The sequence below is a fragment of the Pelodiscus sinensis genome, chromosome 8 (genome assembly GCF_049634645.1).
Source record: "Pelodiscus sinensis isolate JC-2024 chromosome 8, ASM4963464v1, whole genome shotgun sequence".
Lineage (NCBI taxonomy): Eukaryota > Metazoa > Chordata > Testudines > Trionychidae > Pelodiscus > Pelodiscus sinensis.
Genome location: NC_134718.1, coordinates 40,838,565 through 40,865,062, shown reverse-complemented (window position 1 = coordinate 40,865,062; position 26,498 = coordinate 40,838,565). Strand labels below are relative to the sequence as shown.

At 45.6% G+C, this 26,498-nt stretch overlaps 2 long non-coding RNA genes across 2 annotated transcripts in view; both read left to right on the top strand.

Moving 5' to 3' along the window:
• The first annotated feature begins 565 nt into the window (after positions 1–565).
• LOC142830411 (uncharacterized) lies at positions 566–9,435 on the top strand. The gene is made up of 4 exons (XR_012905629.1): positions 566–1,712; positions 3,663–3,754; positions 5,494–7,702; positions 8,428–9,435. It is a non-coding gene; the product is annotated as an uncharacterized LOC142830411 (long non-coding RNA).
• Positions 9,436–14,648: 5,213 nt separating this feature from the next.
• Positions 14,649–26,498, top strand: part of LOC112544856 (uncharacterized) — a 26,331-nt gene continuing 14,481 nt past the window's right edge. Inside the window, exon 1 of the long non-coding RNA XR_012905630.1 lies at positions 14,649–16,623. This is a non-coding gene — a long non-coding RNA (uncharacterized LOC112544856). The remainder of the gene's footprint in view (positions 16,624–26,498) is intronic.

The following is a 26,498-nucleotide window of genomic DNA, read 5'->3' as shown; positions in this document are numbered from 1 at the left end:
TTCTCTTTGCAGGCCCCACAGAAATGGCACATCTGTGTTGCCTTGTTCCTCTCAGTATGTGTGGTGAGGCAGCAAAACTGTGCAGGATAGGCAGCTATATTTCCCTGCCCCTGGTGAGACCTTCCTTAGGACAACCTCTGCCTTGGAGGACACCATCAAATAATACTGACATCCTTGGATGAAGACCTTCCAGTTTGACAGTGCTGTACTGTAACACTCCAAGCAGGGGGAGGCCTCGTCTAATGCTGCCCCAGGCAGCAGGCTGATAACTAGACTCACCTTTGCATGATCAGTAGTAAAGAACTGAGGTGAACTGTGAACAGAAGATGGCACCACAGGTGCCTACTTGAGAGCTCAGCACCCCACACAGTATCCCATGGATCAGCTCCTCCCTCTTCTTCCCAGCCCTCCCACCCACTGTGATCAGGTGTTCAGAGACATGCAGAGCATGCTGGGGGGGGGGAGAGGGGAGTGGGGCATTAGGAAAACAGGGCCAGAAAGAGGAGGAACAGGGGTAAAGCAGGGTGGGAAGAGGTGGGACAGATGTGGAAGTTGGGGGGGGGGGGGGGAGGGTTGATTGAAGTCCAGCACCTTCTGGGAATAAGAAAGTCACTGTCTCTGGTTTGTAAAAGTTTGGAGTCACTGGCAATTGCCTCCAAACCATCCCAGCAGATGTACTGGGGAACAGGCTACACAATTAGTGTCTAGAATCTCTAGATTATGTTGTTTTCAGCAAGCAACTGTGTGACTTGCTCCTGCAGTAGCTGGTTCTCTGAGACCAGCTGGACAACCCAGGCCAGCAGGTCTTGGTTGTCTGCCTGAAGGTGGTTAGCCCATTCATATACGCCTGGTGCTCCTGAAGGATTAGCCAGGTCCATTCTGTTGGCTTGGGGCTCATCTCTGTGATTTACATAGTCCATGCAAACTGTCATGACAGAGACATATGCAACAGTCATAGTAGAAGACAAGAATCAGGCTGAGTTGGGTCAAAGTATGAGGCAGGTTCAGAGGGCAAAATCAAGAGTCAGGAGGTAGGCAGGTTCAGGATACAGGAAATCAGCAGCAGGCAGTAGGACTAGGCATCACAGGGGTAACAGGCCTAATCAGGGTGCACCCACTTGCACGGACAACTTCCTGTGTCTGTGCTAGGTTTAAATAGCAACTGTAAACCAGTCAGGATCCCTACCAGTCAGATTCTGGGACTAGAGTCCTCCGTCAGAGTTCAGCTGCTATTGGAACTTAGTAGAGCTGAGGAGCACTAGGGACTATAGTTCAAGGCCTGTGGTCCCTGACACAGAACAACAGACACAGAGAACATTAAGCATCTCTCCCAATGTCAACAATGATTTCTGTGGCGGCACATGGGTTAGAAGATAAAGTCTCCTACCTTTAGGATTGCCAATTTTAGTTGGACATATTCCTGGCAGTTTCATCACACAACTTAATCTTTAATTAAAAGTTAATCTTTAATTCCTGGAGACTCCAGGACAATCCTGCAGAGTTGGTAACCTTACTTGCCTAATACAATCACTGAACCATATGACTTCCCTTTGCAGCTTCCCTCATTACTATTACTCTTATATCTTTCACTGTTTTGAGTCTTCATCCCCTTACTCTGATGGCAGCATCAGTTTGTTCACTCATTTGGGTGCACCTACAGCTAGAAATTATGACACTTAGCACAACAGACTAAGACAGAACAGACTTTACTGGTGAGTCACTTCACTTCTAAATCAAGCTTAATGACAGCTGACAAGAAGCATTTCTTTAGAGCTAACTGCTTATCTATTGAGATGAATGGAAATTATAGCACTCTTTACAATAGTGCCTCTTAGTGACCTCCAGTAACACTTCAGTCCTCTAATGTGCCACCAGTTTTGGTAGACAATACATGCCCAGTTTTAGCCTCCTCATAGGTCAGGTTTTCCAAACCTTTTATAATTTTTTTACTCTCCTCTGGACTTTTTCCAATTTGTCTACATCTGTCCTAAATTTGGTACCCAGAACTGGACATAGTATTCCAGCTGATGCATCACCAGTGCTATCAGGTAGTGTATTTCAGTTCCAAAGGAACAAGAATAAACAGCTTGATATTAATCATAAGTATGTTAGTAGTCTCGTTGAATTCAATGAGACTTAAACATGTGTCTAAGGTTAAATACCTTGCTGAATAGGAGCTTATTCATGTAAATTTCTATAAATATCATAGCATTAATATTTTGTTCATGTTTTTAGTTACATCTTTTTTAGCTCAGACACCGTCATTTATGCAGCTGAAATATGACCTGTAGTCTTCTCAATGTAGGAACTGTATTTAGTGAAAAGATGAGTTCACAGGTTATATGATAAACTCATATATGGTCTGTGAAGAATTAAAACGGTCTCTGAAAACCAAACTAGAACAGAACCCTGCACAACTGAGATTGTTTCTGTGTGTGCCCTGAAACAAGTCAGGATGGGTCTTGGCAGGGAATGAAGCAGTAGATTATATTTCTTTTAGTCTGGAGTTTTAGAAAGTTTGGGGACAGAATAAAATACTTGAGAGAGAGATTTCTCTTAAAGTACACATATAATGAAGATGCAAAAATCTCAATAATATTTGTGAACCTCTGGGAAAACATGGCCCCCAAAATCTGGTCACTGTGGGGGTGTAGGCCTAGCAGTAAGTCTGCAGTGGTGTTTTTTCAAGGCAGCCTAACAAAGATTGTGCACACCTAGGAGCCCATACAGCATGTCTATCCTAGTTCATTGTACTATTGGGACAACAGCCAATGTACATGGCAAGTTACATGGAAGCAGCATCTACCAAGGGGCCCATTTAAGGGGAAGCACTTATTTTGCTTCATGTAAATCATTAGATGATTTTTTGGGTTAGTGGATCTTGTAAATATCTCTATTTCTTGCTGTAGAAAGTATGTTGTCACCATAGCATGGAGTATTGTATGGTTTGCTAAAAAAGCAAAAAGACTTTCCCATTCCTTCCTCAGACCTGGCTAGTTTTATATGCAATGAATGCTACAGTTTGTGTTCATCTCCTTCCTGTGTGCTATATTTGTTCTGTGGCACAGTGGTCTCAAAGTCACATTCTAGCTCGTAAGAACAGCCATCCTGGGTCAAACCAAAGATCCATCTAGCCCAGTGTCCTGTCTTCTGGCAATGGCCAATGCCAGGTGCCTTGTTATAGTCTTGGCTTTCACAAGACCCTCTGACAAGTGTGTTGTGTGAAAAAACACTGTGTTTTAAACCTGCTGCTTATTAAATACCCAGCACGTTTTTGTGTAGCAGACAAATGTTCTGTGTGTTCTCACAGCTTCCTGTTATAAAGGCACAGCTAAAACCCATTAGCCACATGAAGGACTTTTCAGAATACCAATTGTGCAGTCAGTGACAAAGTAGACAAAATGGTACAGGGTATTATTGGTCAAGAGGGAAAAAAAAGGTTGGTGAAAGGGGATTCTTGGCTTTTAAGAGCTATGTTAAATACATGTTAACCTGTTGCAAGAAGAAAAGGTAACATTTTAGAAGCCTGACTCCCTTCACTTCCCTAAGTCCCTAATTTTTTCCCTGTAAGTAATTTTTTTGACTTTTTACCATACAGTGAAGAAATTTTTATAAAATTAGTTTGTCATTTCTATCTCCTGTTATATATTATTCCTTTTCAGAACTAGGAGATATTGTCGTGTCAAGATTTACTATTGCGGTGTCCTGACAGATCTTCTTCTCCATCCATGATGATAACCAGAAAGCTGCTTGGGTACGTGCTCAGTGATGTGTGCTGTGTTGACTTGCGCAATTAGTTAACACAGCAGATCCTGAGAGAGTCCCCAAAGACCACAAATCAGATAAAGATCAAAGGTGCTTGGATAGGTTTATTGTTAAGCAAAGAACAATACTAGTTGTCAGTAGATTCTACTGAACACTACACATATGCACACTGTAACAATGCACTGACTCAATCAGTCGGAGACCCTTCGCTGCTCTCCTGACCCCTCCCCGTACCAAAGACACCACTTTATATTCAGGTAGAAACAAGTTACACATCACTACTGACATATCAGGTTGCCACCCTCTGATGTTGTTAGGTTACCACCCTCAGATGCTACTTAGATACCACCCATCACCCTGTGGCTCATGGTTTGATTAGATCAGGGGTCTCCAACCTTTTTAAGCATGAGACCACTATTTGAATTTAAGTGCAATCCAAGATCTACCTAAAACCCAAATGCCCTTGCCCCACCTCCTTTGCACCTCTTCTCTGAGGCTTCGCTCCTGCTCACTCCATCCTCCCTCCCTCCTCTTCCTCCTTCACTCTCATCAGGCAGGGGCAGCGGGTTGGGGTGCAGGCTCTGGTCTTGGATTAAGGGTTTTGGAGTGTGAGAGGGGCTCTGAGCTGAGCTGGGGCAGGCAGTTGCCAGAGGGGGTTCTAGGTGCAGGCTCTGGGAGAGTGTTTCAATGCAGGGGTGCTCAGGGCTAGGGCAGGGACTTGGAGTGTAGGAGGGGGTTCATGACTGGGTAGGGTTTAAGGATGTGGGACCAGATGGGCCCTGCTTACCTCAGGTGGCTCCTGTGTGGTGGTGCAGTGGGGCTAAGGTAGACTCACCCCTGCCCTGGCCCTGCACTACTCCCAAAAGCAGCCAGCAAACTCCATCCCAAGTCCTGTTGTGCCTGCTGCCTTGCTCTGCGGGGATAGGATACAGGATGGGAAAGGAGGCACCTTGACATTAGTGCCCCTCTTCTCTCTCCCTTGGCCTGCACAGCAAGCAGGAGGCTCCTGGGAATGGGGGGAGGCAGATCCAAGGCAAAGGGCAGGAGATGCACAGCAGTGGGGGGGAGGGGCAGCCGACATGCCGGCACTTGACATGCCTGTTGGCCAAATCAGTCAGGTCACTTGTCAGAGGCTCCAAGATCTACCAGCAGATCCCTTTCCTGAACCGGGGTTGGTATCTGTGGGGAGCGTGGGTATCAAGGTATTTTTTAATGAGCTAGTGTCACCATCCTTTTGGAATGCGCTCTCAACTTTTATGACCAGTTCCAATTACTGTTCTACAGCTGCGCCTATTACCAATTAGTGTTTTACACTCTCATCCCTGAGCAGTGTCCTGCCTTTTGCTCACAGCTTAGCTTTATATTAACCAAGCGATGTTAGCTAGGTCCCAGGCCTCAGACCAGGCCTGTGCTACATGGGCTTATGTTTCAGGCCCTCATCTTTCTACAGGAGAATAAAATTTTTGAAAACAAATTTGACCCCACTCTTGCAATTGGAACCTTTTGTGCAGAACCTTATGTTCATACAGAGCCCACATTTATTTCAATGGATCTCCAGGGACATAGGCATGTTCCCACATCAATCAGACTGGAGAATCTCAGTCTCTGCAATTTTTGGGACATTTTAAGGTTGACCTTTTAATTTGCATGTTTCAAAACTTGGAAGCAGCCAGTGTACAGTCCTGCATCCTACTAGTGCCTCTCTGAAGTAAATATCTTGTTTTCTAGAATCTCAACTTTTATTATTAAAAAGAAGCCTCCAGCTGGTATGGTTGTGGGGAAAATTTAAAAAGTGTGAAATAAGTGTAAACAAGACAGAGATTCGTCTGCTGGGAGCCTGAAAGAGCAGCAATGAGAGGTGAGAACTACTCATTCATCTCAGGGAAGGGTTAACTCAGCTACCCAGTGGTGGCACTGTACATGTTAGCATGAACTACTTCATTCTTCATGTAAGAAAGGAGAGGGAGGCTTACAGAGCCACACAATTTACATCTAAATTACATCTAGGAGGTACCACCACTTACAATTTTATCCTGATCAAGAAGGAGCAAAGCCAAAGAAGCCTAACAGAGCCCATGGGGATACTGAAGGCCCACCAATGGGGAGTCATGCTCAAGAAGTTCTGTGAAGTCATGTGATACGTGATCATATTTTGAAACCTGTACAAGCTACTGAAAGCATGTCTCGTTTGGATGACTCATAGGCAGAAAAATGTTGAAAAACAACAAGTGGTACTGTAGCATCTTAGGGCATGTCTACACTACAGAGTTATTTCGAAATAACTTCAGTTATTTCGGTGAGTGTCCATAGAGCAAACCTGTTATTTTCAAATTATTTCAAAATAACGGGCTTGTTATTTCAAAATAAATAACTCCTCATTCTATGAGGAATAACACCTATTTTGAAATTGCTATTTTGAAATAGGATTAGTGTGGACGTTCAGCTGCTGTTAGTTTGAAATAACTACTTCCCAGAGTCATATAAAGTAATTACTCTCCAGGTCTTCTTGGGGCTCTAACTTGAGATAGCACGTCCACATTAAGGGAGCCTGCTGCAAACTAATTTTGAGGCTTCCCTGTAGTGTGAATGGGCTATTTCAAAATAGTTATTTTGGGAGTTATTTTGATATAGTTATTTTGAAGTAACCTAACCTGGTAGCGTAGACGTAGCCTTAGAGACTAACAAAAAATATAGATAATATCATGAGCTTTCATGGGCACAACCCATTTCTGCAGATATTTGTCATCTGAAGAAGTAGGTTGGGCCTACAAAACCTCATGATACTATCGATACTTTTTGTTAGTTTCTAAGGTGCTACAGGACCACTATTTTTAAAAGCTTTTTATTAAATTACAGACTAACATGCCTACCCCTCTGAGACTCATGGGCAAAAGTGAGTTTGTAGGTGAAGTTCAGAAAAGTACTATTTTTTTTACCTTAGTCTGACCTTTGGCAAAAGTTTGGGAGCTTCTCAATCTGAGGGTCCCTTTGAATGCACAATTTTAAGTGTCTGGACATAATGCTGAATCAGAACAATAGCTCATAACAAAGAGGGATTCAGCAAAAAATAATGTGTCTCGCATCACATCATACACAGTTAGGCAAATCCAAGAAAAAAATTGGGGGGCAGAGGAAATAAAAGTTAACTTCTTAATTAACTCAACCCATTTCTTTGCTAAGCACAACACCACTACACACTTAAAAACACCCAGAAAGACGTAATTGAACACTGGAGTAGTGGACATTTTCAGTTTAACCTTCAGTTACTTGCTAATATTGGCAGTGCTAAATATATACATATTGACTCTTTATAGTTAACTTGAGTGTATATAACAGAAAGAAACTAAAAGGTCTATTAAAGGCCAGTTAAAATTTAACATATTGCTTTTTACTACATGATTGCAATCTCTGAATCAATGTCCAGAGTAAAGAAGGAGTTATCAGTGTAACTAACCTGATTTGAGAATGGTAGACTTTGAAAAACTGCCAATATAAATGATCTTGTCTGATAAAAGTCTGCCTTGATCATGATGAAATATCTTGGGAAATTGTTTGGATCTGATTCACAAACCCATTTTTGCCCTCTTTGAATGTGTGTTGGACTAAAAATAAAAAAATCCAAACAATCTTAGCTAATAAGTTAATCTGTCGATCTAAATACAAAGTCATGGACTTCAAATGTTTTCATAACCACATTTTGCATGTTTTAGTTAAACATCTTCTAAATAAACTTACCATGGGATTTTTTGACCCCATTTTTTTCCCTTTGTCTTGTGGAGAGGCGCAGTGTCGACGCGGCCCTCCCCAAGGGCCATGCAGAGTCCTCCGCCCGGCCTCTCCGGTTTCCCTCACCTGAGGTCTTGTCCTCTTTGTGCTCCCCGATCACCCAGAAGCCCTGCCGCCGAGCCTGGCAGGGTTGGTCCACGCTCAGTCAACTGTGAGTGGCGTCTGCGTCGGCGAAGGGGAGTAGGGAGGCTCGGGCCCGCCCTCACTCCGAGCCCCGACCCAGGGCCCTAAGGTCTGGGGGGATACGCCAATCCCCTCAGTCCTGGTTGGTGGGGGACGGAACCCCCTAAACACACCAACCCTCCGGGTTCCAACACCCTGCCCTGGGTCGCTTCCTACCTCCCTTGCTGTGCTGCCGTGACGACTGGGTCCCGAGGGTCTGTGCAGACAGGGTCCGAGGTTCCTCTGTCCGGGTGTCCTCCCTCCGGCTGTGCGCCTTCCCTCTCTGTGCTCTGGCGGCGGCGCTTCTTTTAAGCGTCCCGCCGCAATGACGTCCTCCGTAGTGGGGAGGGAATGCCCCCGCCGCTGGGGATGGTTGCCCTGCCAGGGCGCCTGCGCAGGTCAGTGCCACGGGGCAGTGTCAGCGCCCCGGCGTTCCTGCCCGGCCGTGGAAGCGGCGGAGCAGCCGGGCGCAGCTGATCGGGTCCCCCGCTCGGCCCCGTCCGCGGCAGAGCAAGCTGCGCAGGGCAGGAGCCGGCGCGGAACCGCCGCTTCTCCCCAGCATGCCGGGGACGGCGCCCGGTTAGTGCAGGGCGCGGGGGCTTCCCCATCACATGTCTATACAGTGAAAGGGTTAAATAAATGTTTTTCTTTATCTAGAATAGTGTTTCCTGATATTTGGAAAGCTACATGTCACTTCCCTCCCCTTCTTTTCAGCTTGACATTCTTGGCCTCCAGGAGATGTCCCACCTAACTGAATGCCCAAGGTCACAGACAAGCACCAACATGGAGCATGCCAGAGATCCTGGACCTCATTGCTGTGTAGGAAGAGGAATCTGTTCTTGCAGAACTATGAACCAGCAATAGAAATGCAGATATATAGGTCAAGAACACATGAAAGAGAAAGAATACATCAGGGACGCCCAAGCAGTACTACATGAAAATAAAGGAGCTGAGGCAGCCATACCAGAAGACAAAGAAGGTAAATGCATGGTCTGGATCATCGCCACAAACATGTTGCTTCTATGGGCAGCAGCATGCCATCCTAGGGTGGGACCTGACAAGCTTCCCAAGCCAGAGCATGGAATCCTCCAAAGACATTCTTTTGGTAGCCTTGGGCAGCAGCATGGAGGACAGCATGGATGAGGAAGAGGAGGAGGAGAATGGTCAGCAGTTCTGCAGGGCAACCACTGTCACCAACAGCCAGGACCTTTTTTATAACTTTGGAGACAATCCCATCCTCCCAGAACCTCTTGCAGCTGGGCACTGATGCTGGGGAAAGCACTTTTGGCGAGTTCACATTTTTATCAAGTGGGTTAAGGGTGGAATCTGTGGTGTACTCTGTGCCAATGTAGATGCGTTTTTCCGCAAAAAAGCCCCGATCGTCATTTTCGCGATCGGGGCTTTTTTGCGGAAAAGAAATCTGTGCTGTCTACACTGGCCCTTTTCCGGAACAGTTTTCCGGAAAAGGACTTTTGCCCGAACGGGAGCAGCATAGTTTTTATGGAAAAGCACTGATGATTTTACAGTAGATCGTCAGTGCTTTTCCAGAAATTCAAGGGGCCAGTGTAGACATAGCTGTGCTGTTTTGAGAAGGAAGGAAGCAACGATCAACCTTGAGGGTTCCAGAACATTTTTAGTTACATTGGATGCGCTGTTATATTGTCAAGGATTGCTGTGCAGTATAAAACTGACAAGCTGAAATAAAACACTACATTATCTTGATCTATTTTGAATTGTAGTTTAATTCCTTTTAGCATCTGTTAGTGATTCTCTCTCATAACATATTCATGAATCCCCTATTCAACATTGCAATGAGATGCTTCATTCTGAGTTCCATATTTCAGCGCATTTTCCCAAATACCATAATAGGTTGCCACAGATAGATATGCCACTGTGCCATAGAGAATGAAATGGAAATGCAATGATTTAAAAAAAAAAAGTTAAAATATTAGAAAACAAAAGTTTTCTTTCAAGCATTCAAACATTTTTAAATGTAAACTTACAGAAAATGAAACTTTAAGATGGTCTGCCTTTTGTCACATCATCTGTCAACCAAGGGCAGTGATAAAATAGCGGAAACTTTTTTTAATGACAGCATTATAGTCACCTAATTCTTAGAAGGGTTTGTTTTATTTTTCAAATGACAGTGGAGATTTTTAGAAATTAAAAATTTCACATGTAGTCATTTTGCAACTGTTCTCAAGCTAAAAACTGATCACATATGCTTATAACATTCTCTAGCTTAACAGTATCAGAATAATTCACATTCAGATTAATTATTTTCTGCCACTTTCCTTTGGCACATATAAAACATGACAGTTAATGCTTTCCTAAAAGCTAGCACCCAGACTTACATATACAATTAAGCAGAAGCAAACAGTAGAGTGTTCATTTGTGAGCCCTCACACAAGTATTATGAACCAATGTTTATATTAGATTGGGAATCCCTGCTACATGGGACAATATGCACTGACATAAAACATGGTCCCTGCCGTAGCAAACTACAGGATTTGTATTTTGTATCAGTGTAATGTTCCAAATATAGAAAAATGGTTACTCACGCACCTTTGTAATTATTGTTCTTAGAGATATGTTGCTCATATCTATTCCAGCTGAGGTGTGCACATGCTGTGTGCGCAACTGTCAGAAAGGTTTTACCCTAACTGCTACCTCTTGAATCAGCTGTGGAGCCCCCTGGAGTGGCACCACTGAGATGCCCTATATATGACCCTGCCAATCCAATTGGTGGGTATGGAATAGATATGAGCAATACATCTTTGAAGGCCTTGCAGATCTTGCACTTGTCACTCTGGTGGGCTTCCCCCAGGCACTGGAGACACATGTCCTGGGAACTACTCATTAGCAGAGACTTAAGACAAGACCTGCAGGGACTGAAGCCTTGGGACTTTGGCTTACCCCAGACTTTGAAGAGAACATGGGTGTGAAGGTGAAAATCCCCTTCACCTCCCACAGCTAATTCTAACACTAACTTAACTACTAATCTAACTTATTTACACAATAGTGATAGAAATGTAGCCGTGTTAGTATGATGTAGCTGAAACAAAAAACAGGACTATGTAGCACTTTAAAGACTAACAAGATAGTTTATTAGGTGATGAGCTTTCGTGGGCCAGACCCACTTCCTCAGATCAAATAGTGGAAGAAAATTGTCACAACCATATATACCAAAGGATACAATTTAAAAAAATGAACACACATGAAAAGGACAAATCAAATTTCAGAACTGAAGGGAGTGGGGGGGGGGGGGAGGTAAATATCTGTGAGTTAATGATATTAGAGGTGATAATTGGGGAAGCTGAAGTTTGATTTGTCCTTTTCATATGTGTTCATTTTTTTAAATTGTATCCTTTGGTATATATTATGGTTGTGACAATTTTCTTCCACTATTTGATCTGAGAAAGTGGGTCTGGCCCACGAAAGCTCATCACCTAATAAACCATCTTGTTAGTCTTTAAAGTGCTGCGTAGTCCTGTTTTTTGTTTTATTTACACAACAAAGAGCAGGAAGCCCGAGGGAGCACTGCTGGTAAGATGGAACTGAGAGGTGTTAGGGTCAGCAGGGTCATATATAGTGCACCACACCAGTTCCATGTCAAAGGGCTCCACAGCGAACTCAATGGGTAGCAGTTAGAGTAAAAACTTTCCAATAGTCGTGCACATGGTACGCACACACCTCAGTTGGAACACATATGAGCAAGCACTCAAAGAAGAATATAGATTTTATAAGGTCTGATCTAACTTCCATGGATGTTAATGAGAATCTCTCCATTGATTTTAATGGGCATTGGATCAGGGTTTTTGAATCTATGGAATAAAAGGAACAGAAGCAGTTGTTAGCAATGCAATAGCCAAATGCCTTTGAAATGCTTCTTAGAGTTTTAGGAGAAAACTGAGCAAATTGCTTTTGGTTTGATGGCTGAGATTATCATCTCTGTATTCTTGATAGCATATCTGTGACCAAGCTGGGCATTAATATTATTTGTCTGATGTACGTATGGGTGACATATATAGAATTACAGGTGCTTGTTGATAGTATATTCTTAGAAGGTGTTTTGCAAGCAATGCATAAATCCAGCCAGTCCTAGACATAGGAATGTTGTATTGCTTATTTTCCTGTGTCTCCAGTATAAATTGGAGCTCTGAAGATTATGATAAGTGCAGCTACAGCAGGGATGGACAATAAGTGGCCCATGGATTGGATATGGTTCACCTGGGTTATCTCCTGGTGGGACACCGGATGTGTTATTTACCTGCGCATCTTCAGGAATGGCTGCAGATTGTCATTCCCAGCCAATGGGAGTGCAAGAAGTGGTGGTAAATAAAGCGTTTGGTGGCCTGCCAACCGCTAACCCAGGCGAACTGCATCTGGTCTGCAGGCCACTTTGTTGCTCACCTCTGATCTACATAGAAAAGGTAAAGTTAGCAAGCTAAATGAATGATGGAGGAAGACTGTATAGTGATCATATTGTGAGGCCTGCATCCCCAGGAGACTTTCCTGGCTTTTAAGACAATAGACTTTGGGAAGTACATGAGGAAGCAGAAACTGTTTTGACATTGATCTACTAGGGGCCCCAAGGGCCAACTAACAGAGGTGAAGTCTCTGAGAACTGACAACAGGGGAGAAACCTACTTAGACAAAGATTTTAACTTGCTAAAGTTAAGTTTTAGCTGTTAAAAACATGTCTGGTTTTGTTTTACTTGTAACCAAGCATCTGTCATCTGCTCTGATTTATTATCACTTAGATGTCCTTTCTTTGTTAATAAACTTACTCTTGTTTTATTACAAAACCACTTCAGTATATTAAGATGAAAGGTGAAGTTCTCAGCTAAACTACCAGTCTGCTGCGTGTTTTGTCTCTCTGAAGTCAGCACACTTAACTTCTGTGAATGTCCAGGGAAAAGGACTGGACACTGTGGTGACAGGGGAAGGTAGTGGTGGTGGGGGACTCAAGTGGTGGTGGTTGGTGTCATTCTGCAAAGGAAAACTAGTTGGTAGAAACCAGAGTGAGGCCATTTTGCTCTGAGCAGGCTGCTAGTGTCAGGGCTCTGAGTCAAATCTGTATAGCACAGAAGTATCCACAGTTACAGGGCAGGTGGTGACAGATTCCTTATCTGGGTGTGCCCCAGTGGATCACAATGATATACATAGCTGAGAAAATACACACACAAAAACTGTAATTAGTTTGCACACATTCAATGTCAATGGGAGCTGATCACAAGTCTGTAAGGGTATGTCTACACTACAAAGTTAATTCGAATTAACAGACATTAGTTCGAATTAAGTTTCATAGGCGCTACACTAGCACTCCGCTAGTTCGAACTTAATTCGAACTAGCGGAGCGCTTAGTTCGAACTAGGTAAACCTCATCCTACGAGGACTAAGCTTAGTTCGAACTTACTAGTTCAAATTAAGGGGTGTGTAGCCCCTTAATTCGAACTAGTGGGAGGCTAGCCCTCCCCAGCTTTCCCTGGTGGCCACTCTGGCCAACACCAGGGAAACTCTATTGCCCCCCTCCCGGCCCTGGACCCCTTAAAGGGGCACGGGCTGGCTACGATGCCCGTGCCAGGTGCAAGCCTGCCAGCACCCAGCCAGCAGACCCTGCACCTGGCACGGATCGAGCCACCCACCCGATGCCCCTCAGCCCTCCCCCTCTTCCCGGGACCAGGCTGGCGGCTCCCGGGAGCTTGCCCGGGACCGCAAGAGGCGGGCACCCGCCTGGTCTAGTGCGGACATCATGGACCTCATCCACGACCTCCGCACTAGGCACAGGAAAGTGGCCGTCTAGGGCAGGAGAGCTGCCAGCCTGGCCACCCAGGAGCAGGTGTGCATGAAAATCAAGGGGGTCCACTGAGACCCCCGACCCTGAGCCCTGAGCTTACAATGGCCGTCCTGGGTCAGACCAAAGGTCCATCTAGCCCAGTAGCCTGTCTGCCGACAGCGGCCAACCCTAGGGACCCTGGAGGGGATGGACCGAAGACAGTGACCAAGCCATTTGTCTCGTGCCATCCCTCTCCAGCCTTCCACAAACTTTGGGCAGGGACACCACTCCTACCCCCTGGCTAAGACCACTCCATGGACCCAACCTCCATGACTTGATCTCACTTCCCTTTAAACTCTGTTCTAGTTGTAGCCTTCACAGCCTCCTGCAGCAAGGAGTTCCGCAGGTTAACTATTTGCTTTGTGAACAACAACTTTCTCTTACTAGTTTCAAGCCTGCTACCCATTCCTTTCCTTTGGTGTCCTCTAGTCCTTCTATTATGGGAACTAATGAAGAACTTTTCTTGATGCACCCTCTCCACCCCACTCATGCTTTTATAGACTTCTATCCTATCCTCCCTCAGTCTCCTCTTTTCTAAACTGAAAAGTCCCAGTCTCTTTAGCCTCTCTTCATATGGGACCTCTTCCAAACCTCTGATCATTTTAGTTGCCCTCCCTTCTCCCACCTCCTTTTCCCAGTCTCCCCGAGTTTTGTTCAATAAAGAGAGATTCTATTTTTGACCACACGTTTTCTTTATTTTGTACATCAGGAAGGGGGGCTGGGGAAGGGTAAGTGGAAGGAGGTGAGAGAGGAATGGGGTACGAGCCCCTGATGGGGAGGACTGGGCTGGCTCTGCAGGCTTCTGGGGGTGGAAGCTCTCCTGCGGCCCCCCAATTGCCCGCTCTCCCTAGATGGCAGCCTGCGGCAAGTGCAGCCGGTCTGATGGCCAAGTGCTGTGATGTGCCCAGTGTGGGCACTCAGGGCACTCCAAGACAGGACTGCTTTGCAAGCGGGGCACCCCTGAGAACTGTCTGTCCGGGGTGGGGGTCGGGTCCCTTTAAGCACAGCCCTCGGCTAGCCTGAGGCAGCAGCTCCACGCTCTAAGTCCTCATCTGATGCCCTGCCGGCACTGCTTCCGGCCATCCTTAAGCCTGGTTCAGGGTCCACTTAATGTGGACATGCTAGTTTGAATTAGCAAAACGCTAATTCGAACTAGTTTTTTAGTCTGGATGCGTTAGTTGGAATTAGCTTAGTTCGAATTAACTAATTCGAACTAAGTTAGTTCGAATTAGCGCTGTAGTGTAGACATACCCTAACTTTCTTAAAATTCATATAGCTGCTTGATTTAGAATAAAGTGGCATTCACCAGGGGTGCAGACTGCCTTGTTCATTCTGATTAATTCCTGCTTAGAGTAGGGATGTTAACAGGTCATTGGTTAACGGTTACCTGGTAAGCATCACATTTGGTGGGTGATGCTTATCAAGTGACAATTAACTGGCATCTGGGGAGCAGCCTCCCTTCTGCAGCCTGCTGTGGGCATAGGGCTGCTTCAGCTCCATTGAGCCCCCAACATGGGCTGGGAGGCAGTAGCCCTGTGCAGAACTGCAATGGGTCTGATGGCCCTACACTGGGCTGCTGCTTGCACTCTGGCATGGGGCTGGAAACACCTGGGCTGGAGCAGCCCATGTGCATAGCAGGGAGCTCTTCACCCACCCCTATTTTATCAGCTAACCAGTTAACCTTTAGCTAGTTAACTAATGAAACGGGATTTTACATCCCTCGTTTGGAGGCAGCACTGTCCAGTGGATAGTGAAGTGTCTGAGGAATCAGGCAACCTGGGTTCTACTCCTGGGTCTGCCACTGATTCACTAAGTGAAAGCAGTTCACCTCAGGCCACAGGTTGCCCACCACTGATTTAGACTCTTTTGGGCAGGGACAGTCACTAATTATATTTGTATATCACCTATAGCACAACGTGGCTCAAAATTCAGCTAAGGCCTCTGGATGCTACTGTAATACAAACAAACAGCAACATTGGCAAGTTTTCTTTGGTCAGCATGTTGCCATTCCTACCAGTCAGTCACCACATTAACCATCTATATTGTCTGGTGCAGTTTTAGTTCTTTTTAGGAAATGAAACATTTCTGAGTCTTCTGTCCTGCCATCCTTGTGAGTCCACACAGGCAATCTCAGGTTCACTGGTAACCCAAATGGCAGCAGAAGTTTACATTGATTGGGCCTCCACAGCATTACTATATGGACAGTTTGGCCTCTGGAATGTCACCCTTCATGCTTTACACCAGTGGTGGGAAACCTGTCGCCTGAGGGCTACACGCAGCCCACGGGGTTTTATGTGTGGACTAGGAAACATTTTGTTTACCATTGCCCAAGTACAGAGCTGCCAGAGTCTGCTAGTTTTCATCTGCACAGGTTTTTTTTCCTACTGGTATTATAAAAGTGACACACACTTAAAGCAAGGGCACATGAAGTGAGGTGCATGCTGATTGTACATTGACTTGAACATTGTAACATTGACTTTGAGAGCTGTGCGCTCCTATGCATCCAAAGTGCTGCTGTGGTTTAATTCACGTACCCTATAAAGTCTAGGTATGCAAGCACTGTTAGCAAAACTACCTTATCCCAGTAGACCGTCTTGCTTACAACAATCTTGCAGCCCACTGAGATGAATGAGGACCACTCATGTGGCCCACTCGCTACCCTTGGTTGCCCCTCACTGCTCTATACAGATCTTCTCCTCAGGAAGCAAAGAGGGGTTCTTCAGAGAAGTACTGGTGCACAGCCAAACAGAATCTGGCAGAATGTATATGAAGAACTGCATTGGCATCCAGACCCAACATTTGCTAGTTCTCTAAACCAATATGATACAAATTAGTTTATTTCCACAATGCAAAAATATCTTTGTTCTTAAGACTAACTTAGTTGCACTTATCCTGAATTCTTTACCAATATCTCATTTTACTTCTGCCTCCTGAACATTGTTTCTTGAATTTACAGATGACTTCGTGTTAAACAGAGATTATGCAAAAGGAGAGCTGAAATAAGAGAAGTTGTTTCAGTATTAACAGGGTACTTCCAAAACAGTTACATTCTCAGTTAACTTCAATAAAGTGTGAGTAGAAAAAACCACATTCATCCTATTTTCAATAGCTTCAAAATCTTTCATAAACCTGTATAAAAATACAAATTCTATGTGTATGTAATAGAATAAGTCTTATTTTAAAAAATGAATAGTCTAATAGCACCTTAAAGACTAACAAAATATGTAGATGGTATCATGAGCTTTCATGGGCACAACCCACTTCTTCAGATGACTGGAGTATTAAAAGTCCAGATCCAAGAATAAATAAGGGGTTAGGGGGAAGGAAGAAAAAAAAGAGAAAAGAAAAAAAAAGGAGACAACTTTGCTCACACATCTACACAAGCGATTTTATCACTGGACCCAACAATATCAGCCACTATATCAGGGGCTCATTTAACTGCTCATCCACTAATGTGATCTATGCCATCAAATGCCAGCAATGCTCCACTGCCATGTATTTTGGCCAAACTGGACAGTCTCTATGGGAAAGAATTAATGGACACAAATCATGTATCCAAAAAGGCAACACACAGAAACCAGTTGCAGAACACTTTATTCTGCTTGGACACTCATTAATGGATCTCCAAGTCACCCTGTTGTTTCAGGCCAATTCCACAAGCCAAATACACAGGGAAGAGTTGGAACTCAACTTCATTTACAAGTTTAATTCTTATGCGAATTGCATGAACAGTGACATTGGCTGGCTCACACACTACCTTCCACATCCTAATGATGTAACCAACCAAACAATGGGGGTGCTAGTTGTTCTCATCAGCCTCTTGTAACTACTTAGACAATTATTTTTATCTAAACAAACTCTCAATTTTTATTCTTTTCATTCTTTTTTTTTCACCTCTCCCCTCTCCCTTCCCTTATTTATTCTGGGATCTGGACTGCTAATACTTCAGTCATCTGTGCCCATGAAAGCTCATGATACCATCTACATATTTTGTTAGTCTTTAAGGCGTTACTAGACTATTTGTTGTTTTTTAAGTTTCTCCTGTTACAGACTAACTTGGCTACCCATCTGAAGTTAGTCTTATGCTATGGGATATGTCCAATTCCTGATATATTAATATGGTCCAATCCAAAGCAACTAACAAGTGTCTTTCCAATGATTTCATTAGGCATTGCATAAGGCCAATACTGTTCTTATAGGGGAAGAGAAGAATAATTGAATCCACTATTACAGGCATGTAGCCCATCAGGGTTCAAGGAGGGGCTCTTCCCCTTCTGGGGCAGTGGGCGGTCATTCTGCCTCACTACAATGAGTCCCTGTAGTCCTTGGTCTCAGGCCTGTGATCTGAGTAAGTCAACAGTCAATGCTCTATTGAGCCCTGGCCCGGGGTTGGGGCAGGACAGTAAACAGCAGTCACCATAGTCTAAAGGCCCATGCCCTGGGACAGAGGGAGTGACACACACACAGGTAAGAGTCTGTGCTCAGGCTCTGGTTCATGGTGGGGTGGCAAACACACAGAGAGGCTCAGGCCCTAGGGCCAGGCAGGGCAGCAAACAAACCCAGTTAGAGCAGCCCAGGCCTTGGTGCCAGGTGGGGCAACAAACACACAGTTAGTAGTTCAAAGTGGAGCAGACTTTGTTCCGGTGGAGATCCAGCATGGGCTGGCAATTGGCCTAGAGTAGCAGAGGGGGGAAACTGCCACCCAGGGGTTGGGTAGCGGGGGGGGGGGGGGGACACACAGGCCCATCCACTCCATTTAGTCCCAGCCCGGGGCCCTAATAGCAGTGGATCAGCCTGCTTCTGGATCAGCGGGGATCTTCACTGCATCACGCCGACTGACACTCTAGATCGGCCAGACTACTGTCAGCTTTCCCTGAGCTCCTTCCATTCTCCCCCCCTGCACATACCTGGTTCTCCAGCAGGTCCTCTAAGGCATTGGGGGTTGACAGATCAGGCAGGGGTTGAAGTTCCTCCCAGTCAAAGTCCATCTGGGGTCCCGGTGTTCCAGGTCAGTCCTTTTCCTCCTGCAAGCCCTCTGCAGCCTCTCAGCTCAGGAGCACAGGGCAAGCGTCCCGTTCCTCTGGTGGCTGCAGCCTGACTGAGCTCCTGGGCTGGATTGTTATACAAGTAACCACACCTGACTTCTGGTCAGGTGAGTGTGTGTGTGTGGGGGGAGGGGGGCAGGGTATGCCCAAGAGGGCTCACAGAGGGGCTCTTCCCCCTCCAGGTCAGTGGGTAGCCTCTCCACCTCACTACAAGGCATGGAGGGTGGGGAACCCCGATGGGCCAGTGTCTATTCTGATCTAATCCCGCGGCCCATCGGGGACATCAGTTGGCAGCTCCTTCATGGAGCCGTGAGCACGGGCGTGTACTTGGCGCGGTTTACCCCAATCCCAGACACCTGCCCCTTTTGCGGCGTGAGGGAGAACCTGGCGCACGTTTATCTGGAATGCGCCAGGTTGCAGCCCCTATTCCGGCTCCTCCAGAACCTCCTATTGAGGTTCTGGCTGCACTTTTCCCCTCACCTTTTCATTTATGCACACCCTATCTGTGGCCCCACAAAGTCGCGAGACCTCCTCGTCAACCTACTCCTGGCTCTAGCGAAAGCCGCTATTTACAACACCAGGAATAGGATGTTGGACGGGGGGGAAGGGGTTCTCTGCGACTGTGGGGCCTATTTCCGTTCCTCCCTAGCTTCACATATCCGGGCAGAGTTCCTCTGGGCGGCGTCCACTGGCTCCATCGACAGCTTTGAGGAGCTGTCCGGGGTTCTCTGCTCGGTGTCCCCTTTTGGTTCCCTTAGTTTAAACCTGTGACCCGCACTCCTGGCCCCTTTTGCCATTATTTGTCCCCAGGAATTAGTTGAAAGTGGGTCCAGCTGTCCCTCCCGAAAGGCTGGGATGGGGCTTTTAGAACGTGGGCGGGCTTTGCCCACCCACCTTCCTATGTTTTCAAATAGGACCTCACTACAAGGCAGAACAAACCAGTGGCATACATTAGCATTTCCTACATAGTCCATATATCTTCTGAGTTTTGTTGCCACATGTGTCTTCTGGTTTTACCTCCTCCACACTATACCATATTGTATCAACCAAGGAGAGAACCACTACAAGTAACTTTTAGTTTTTATTATCTTGGACTTATAAAAGTATAGCATTATGTTCCAAACTAGATCTATCATTTCAGTGTGTTGAGAACTGAAAATCCTCAGAAGCTGCACATGATTAAATAGTCACATCACTTTGCAAATTGATTAATTTCTGCTTAAAGAGATGCCAGTAATACTGGGGCATGCAGAGCAGTTCAAGAATTGCTTTGTTAATGCAATGCTAATAGAGTATGTCCCTGAGAGAACATTCTCCACTGGGGGATTTGAACTCCCATCTGCATAAACAATGTGCACTTTGCAGCAAAGATTTATTTTACATTTCAGAAGACCCGATTGATTATCTAAGTACAAACTTATGAGATAAATAGGAACCAAATGCAAGGAACACAGGATGAGTGAAAGCATATTTTGTCCTATCGAATGGGTGAAAAAAGGGTATATTTAGGATATATTTAAACATCAGTTTGTTTCTGATATTAAATTTCAACAACAGACTACAGTCTTGGGCTTAGCACACCTTTTATGCTCTATTTTAATAGTGGGACCAATGCCCAGAAACACAAGACTTGTCATTTCCTAAACTATAAAAATGTAATTGGGAGTGGGCTGAGCTAGCTCCAATGGGATATAAAACAGCCATATAAAGACAAAGAAAGTCTATTGTAATCACTAGTGGAGAGCTGGAGTTCAGCGTGCAATAAGACTATTAACTGAGCCGTACGTGCCGTTATTTTTCAAAAGAAGGCTCTAGAAAAAACTGGAATCTATTTATTCTGGCTTCAAGATATTTTTGTTTTTTGCTGACTACATAAGCTATTTCAGATCCTACCACAAACCAGAATTAACTTCATTCTCATCTGTACTTTATCATTCATTCCAGATCTCTGTCTCTGAACTAGTTATAGTTTACAGCAAAGAGTAATTTTTTGAAGCAAGATTTAGTATCAATAATGTTTTCTGATTGTACAGGAATCAGTAGTGGACTTTCCATTGTCTAAGTACAGGCAGTCCCCAGGTTACGTACAAGATAGGGACTATAGGTTTGTTCTTAAGTTGAATTTGTATGTAAGTCGGAACTGGCTCCAGATTCAGCCACTGCTGCTGAAACTGACCAGCGGCTGACTACAGGAAGCCTGAGGCAGAGTTGCTCTGCCCCCGGCTTCCTGGAATCAGCCGCTGATAAGTTTCAACAGCGGCTGAATCTGGACTCCTGGGACAGAACAGCTGGGGCACTGCCGGGTAGGTCCCCGCAGGACCAACCTGGCAGCACCCCAGCTGCTCTACCCCAGGTGTCCCCAAGTCAGCTGCTGCTGAAACTGATCAGCTGATTCCAGGAAGCCTGGGGCATCCTGTAGTCAGCCACTGGTCAGTTTCAGCAGCGAGTGACTTGGGGATGCCTGGGGTAGAGCAGCTGGGGTGCTGCTTGGTTGGTCCAGTAGCGCCACTCCTCGGCGCTACTGGACCAACCGGGCAGCACCCCAGATGCTCTGCCCCAGGCGTCCTGATTCAGTCGCTGCTGAAACTGACCAGCAGCGGCTGAATCAGAACACCTGGGGCAGAGCAGCTGGGGTACTGCAGGGTTGGTCCAGTAGCCGAGGAGCAGCGCTGCAGGACCAGCCCGGCAGCCCCCAGCTGCTCTACCCCAGGCATCCACAATAAAAGCCTGGATTGCTGGGGGGGGAGCGGCGCACTAGCTGCGCACCCCGCCCCCCAGTAGACCAGGGAGACCCGGAGCAAAGCCGTGGAGGAGGGGGCCCCGCCGCCTCTGCGGCTTTTCTCCTGTCTCCCTGGTCTGCTGGGGGGGCGGGTCCAGCAAAGCCGCTAGACCCCCCCAGCAGACCAGGGAGACCAAAGCCGCCCCTGTACGGCTTTGCTCCTTTACCCTGGAGCAAAGCCGCGCAGGCGGGAGGGGGGTCCCCCGCCTGGGCGGCTTTGCTCCAGGGCAAAGGAGCAAAGCCGCGCAGGCGGGGGGGGGGGAGGTCCCCCGCCTGGGCGGCTTTGCTCTAGGGCAAAGGAGCAAAGCTGCGCAGGCGGCGGCTTTGCTCCTGTCTCCCTGGTCTGCTGGGGGGGTCCAGCAAAGCCGCTGGACCCCCCCCCCCCCCAGCAGACCAGGGAGACCGGAGCAGCTTTTCTCGCCCCGGAGGACACGGGTGGCAGACCCGCCACCCGTGAGCTCCGGGGCGAGAAAAGCCCGGTTCGTATGTGCGGATCCGACATAAGATCCGCGTAAGTTGGGGACTGCCTGTACTTACATGGCTCTCACCCTTATACTAACTGAATTCCTCCTGAGTATTTATGGATTTATCCTCAGAACAACCCAGTGAGGAAAGTTTTACCCCTCTTCTACAAATGGAGAACTGAAGCACAAAAAGATTGACCTTACCCACAAACCATAATTCCTTTCCACCACTCTCCAGCTCATCAGCAATCCCCAGAGACACAAAACATACAAGGACGACAAAAAAAAAATGCTAAACATTTTGTTATACAAAAGTCTTAAAGAAAGCAATAAAGAAGCCAATAGGAGTTCATAAAAACAAAATAGAGTTCTGTAATAATTACTATAATCCTACACTGAATTTAATCAAGAAGAATATCTGCTCAAAAGAATTGTTAATACTGAATTATATCTTTGTGTGACAGAGCATATTAACCCCACGTTGGCACACTAGGGGTTAACCCATCTGTTAGCAGAAGAGACTGTGCCCCTTCTGCTCTGCTGGGCATGCTCCAGTTGGGACCAGAGTATAAAAGCCTGAGAGATGTTAAGTATGGGCTAGCTGCTAGAGGAGAAGAAGATGCACTGTGCGTGGACCACAATTGCTTCAGGATGTGGGGAGCAGCTGAACTGGACCAGATCTGCACACCCTGATGAGGGACTCTGCAGTGAATACAGGTCCTACTGAACTGTGAATGATGCAGATTCCATTGCATCAGGTAGGAACGGACCTAGGGGACTATACAGGAAAATGGCATCAGAACTGGCTAAAAGACTTGATGTGTTGTGGGTGGATCCTGGCCAAGCTGGTGGCAAGTGCTGTCAGCCACCAATAGGTGGAACTTGGTCCAGAGGGAAGGCCGGGGTTGTGATGGACCCCTTCTCTCCCCAAGGCTGTACGAAATTGTCTAACATACACAAATATGCATAACTTGAAGATGCTTTGGACAAAATACCTCATGTAGCCTATCAATTTTAATGTCAGTCTGCTGGATCTGTAAATCTTATTATGGTGTCTGTATTGCTCTTGTTTGTAAAGTTAGAGATATGGGGTAGGGAATGGTTTATGGGTTTAAATGTGCAAATGAAAACTCTCAAAGGTGTTTCCAGTGCTCAGACACCTCAGTGTCTGGGTGATCACCTGTAAACAGCCTCTTTTGTCCTTTAAGTCTAAGCAGTTTGGTCTTAGGAAGACATGTGACCACCCAACTGGTAGGGTCTGACCAGGTAATTTTCCATGGAAGGGGAGAATATAGAAACAAAGAATTCCCACCCAAGTGTAAATAATTGTTACCTGAGGGAGCAATCAGTGTGCACCATCCTCCTTTCATTGTTAAAGAGGATTACCTGCATGGGCTTTCAATAGGTGAAACCCTCCCATAGTGAAAGACTGTTTTATTTGGGGTTTTGATCCCATTGAGGGGTTGGTTTCCTGGATGCTGTGTCTGCACTCTCTCGGAGCTGGTGTGATTCAGTGTCTGCTTTTCTCTCCACAGGCAGCTCTGTGCCTTGGCTGAGGGAGATCAGGAGATCTGGCCCAGCAGGACAGGGTAGTGAGAAACCCCAGAAAGCAAGGAGGCTAGTGTCAGTGGCTTTATCATCCCGCTAGGAAACAGCAACAAGGAGTCTTCTGTAACTGCGCCCCGTCACACACCACTGTATTAGAGATGTTAAATGGAGTTTCATCAGCTAATCAAGTAGTTGATGGAATTTCTGTCGACTAGCCAATTAACTGATAAAGATGGAAAGCTGCAGAGCCATAGCAGACTTAGCTCCTGGCCCCGGCCCCCCTGCTGTGCTTGTGCTTTTTAAACGTATTAAGAGCCACTACGCTCTTAATACATTTAAAAGGCTGGTTTACAGCAGGGGGGACCGGGTGCAAGCTGGGAATCAGCTGTCCTGGCTTGCACCTGGTCCCTCTGCTGCACTTCAGTCTTTTAAATGTATTAAGAGTCTGATGGCACTTACTACATTTAAAAAGCACAAGCACAGCAGGGGCGACTAGGCACAAGTTGGGAATCAGCTGATTTCTGGCTCACGTCCGATCCCCCGCTACACCTCTGCCTCCCCTCCCTTCCCCACAGAAATAATGCTGGGGGCAACCGGGTTTTAAACCAGCTACTGCTCCCCCCACTTGCTGCCTCTCTCTGATAGAGACTAGTCGCTTACATCCCAACAATGGATCAGGTAGAAAGGGACCTAGGGGATTATAGGGAGACAGGTGCCAGAACTGGCTAAAAGGCTTGGTGTATTGTGGATGGATCCTGGCCAAGCTGGTGTCAAAGGAGTCAGAGACCAATAGGGCCCGGGTTGCAAACTGGTGGAAGAGAAGGCTCCGATTCCCCTACTCTGCACACCACCCACTGGGGTGTCCCAGCCTACTGTGGCCATTGGCTTGTACTATCCTGTACTATCCTCAACTGCTAGGTATTGGTCTATTGACTCTGGCCATTGGGCTATACTATCCTGAACGAGAGGGGTTCTTATAGGAATGTGGGAGCTGATGCAGACACTGATCTGCACAGTCCTGAGACATGGGACACCCTTTAGACTGGTTCATGGGGTCGTGATGTTTTTCCCCCATCCCAACATGTGACAGAGTATATCAGCCCCATGATACCCTGACATAGAGTTCCATAGCTGGGTTGAAACATTCCACCAAAAGATTATTCTGCATTAAATCATATTAGAGGGTTTTTTCATAGAATTAGGAGGGGAGGGAATCCCTCCTCCCCCCACGAAACTGTGGCATCAAACATTCACATGGGAGATAATAAATGCACTGAGGGTATGTCTACACTGCCACCCTAGTTCGAACTAAGGTAGCTAATGTAGGCATCCGAACTTGCAAATGAAGCCTGGGATTTAAATATCCCGGGCTTCATTTGCATGTTCCTGGGCGCTGCCCTTTTTAAATACCCCGTAGTTCAAACTATCTGCCCGCGGCTATATGCGGCACGGACTAGGTAGTTCGAATTAAGCTTCTAATTCGAACTACCATTATTCCTCCTGCAAGAAGGTTTAATGGTAGTTCGAATTAGGAGTTTTAATTCGAACTACCTAGTCTATGCTGCATGTAGCCGCGGGCAGGTAGTTTGAGCTACGGGGCATTTAAAAATGGCGGCACCCGGGAACATGCAAATGAAGCCCGGGATATTTAAATCCCAGGCTTCATTTGCAAGTTCGAAAGGCTACATTATCCACCCTAGTTCAAACTAGGGTGGCAGTGTAGACATACCCTTAGAAAGGAACTGCAAAGTGGCACTAAAAAGGTCACTGATATAGGTCCTATATTTGTAAATGTTCAGCTGTTAAAAACACTCAAAATAAGTTTATAACAATAATTTGACGATAAACATGCTGTATAATGTGAATGAAGTATTATACATCTCATAATCAAGGTTTTGTAATGAACAACTGTGACCTATGCAGTACAGGAATTTAATTACAAGCTTAAGTTATAGCTTTGGTTTCTCATATTAAAATAGAATGTAGTGGAAGTTTCAGATGTGCAAAGAATGTTGGATCAGGCCCAAAATATCACTTGACTTAATATCATACCATGTGAGAGACACACGAGTTCTAAATGAAGGCCAAACAGGTGTCTTGAAATGCCAAATAACTTTAGGAAAACGTGTATTGTATCAAATATACAAACATTAAGATACTCAAATGTCTCTATCATCTCAAATTACACAATATTTGCTATTGGAGTGAGGCAGAATCATTAAAAAGGGTTTTGCTATATTAACGGAATAAAATTGGTGAATCATTCAGGCATGCCCATGAAATTCCCAGTGAAGCTATGTTGTCACACTAAAAGCCCTTCTCTCATACAAATTGTTTGTAAAGCCCAAAGGAGTTGAACAATTGCAATTCTTTATAATAAGGCACTCTGTGGAAATGGTATAACACCCATGCTGATGGTTCTTAGTGACCTCCTTACCTGAGCTCAGTTTGCAATTAAAAAACTTTTAGTACCTTCTGTCAATATTCTGCTTTAGTACATTCTGTAAATTCTGGTTTCATGTACTATTTTGCAAGTGACCCACTATTTTCAAATGACATTGGAAATCACTTATTTGTTTTGCTAGTGGTGTGTGAAAAGGACTAGGGTCCCATTCATGGTCCTTTACTTAGGTTGGGCTCTGTAGTACTAATTGGAAGAAAAAGTAGCAAAACTTTAGTTTTGTTTCTAACCTTAGATAGTATGATTTTGAATACACACAGAGGGCATGATTCCAAGTTTCCTTACACCAATGATTTACTTTTGATTTACCTTGGTGTAAGTGTAAAGGGAATCATGCCACAGCTGTTGGGTGAGAAGGTACCATTTTATCTTATAACTTTTCAGAGTGATACTGCATGACAATAAAATAGAGATAAGGTTGAGCATATACATCCGTAATTGAAGAGCAAAAATCATTATAAGGCTGTTGGAATTATTCCAAAACCAAGCCCCACAAACCTTGGAAATTCAGAGTTAAGATGAAGAAATAGAAACATGCTAAAAAGGAGCATTCTTCTGGCCCCTTAGGCTGTGTCTACACAGCAACGTTATTTCAAAATAACTGATATTCTGAAATAACATAGTCCGTGTCCACACAGCAAGCAGTTAT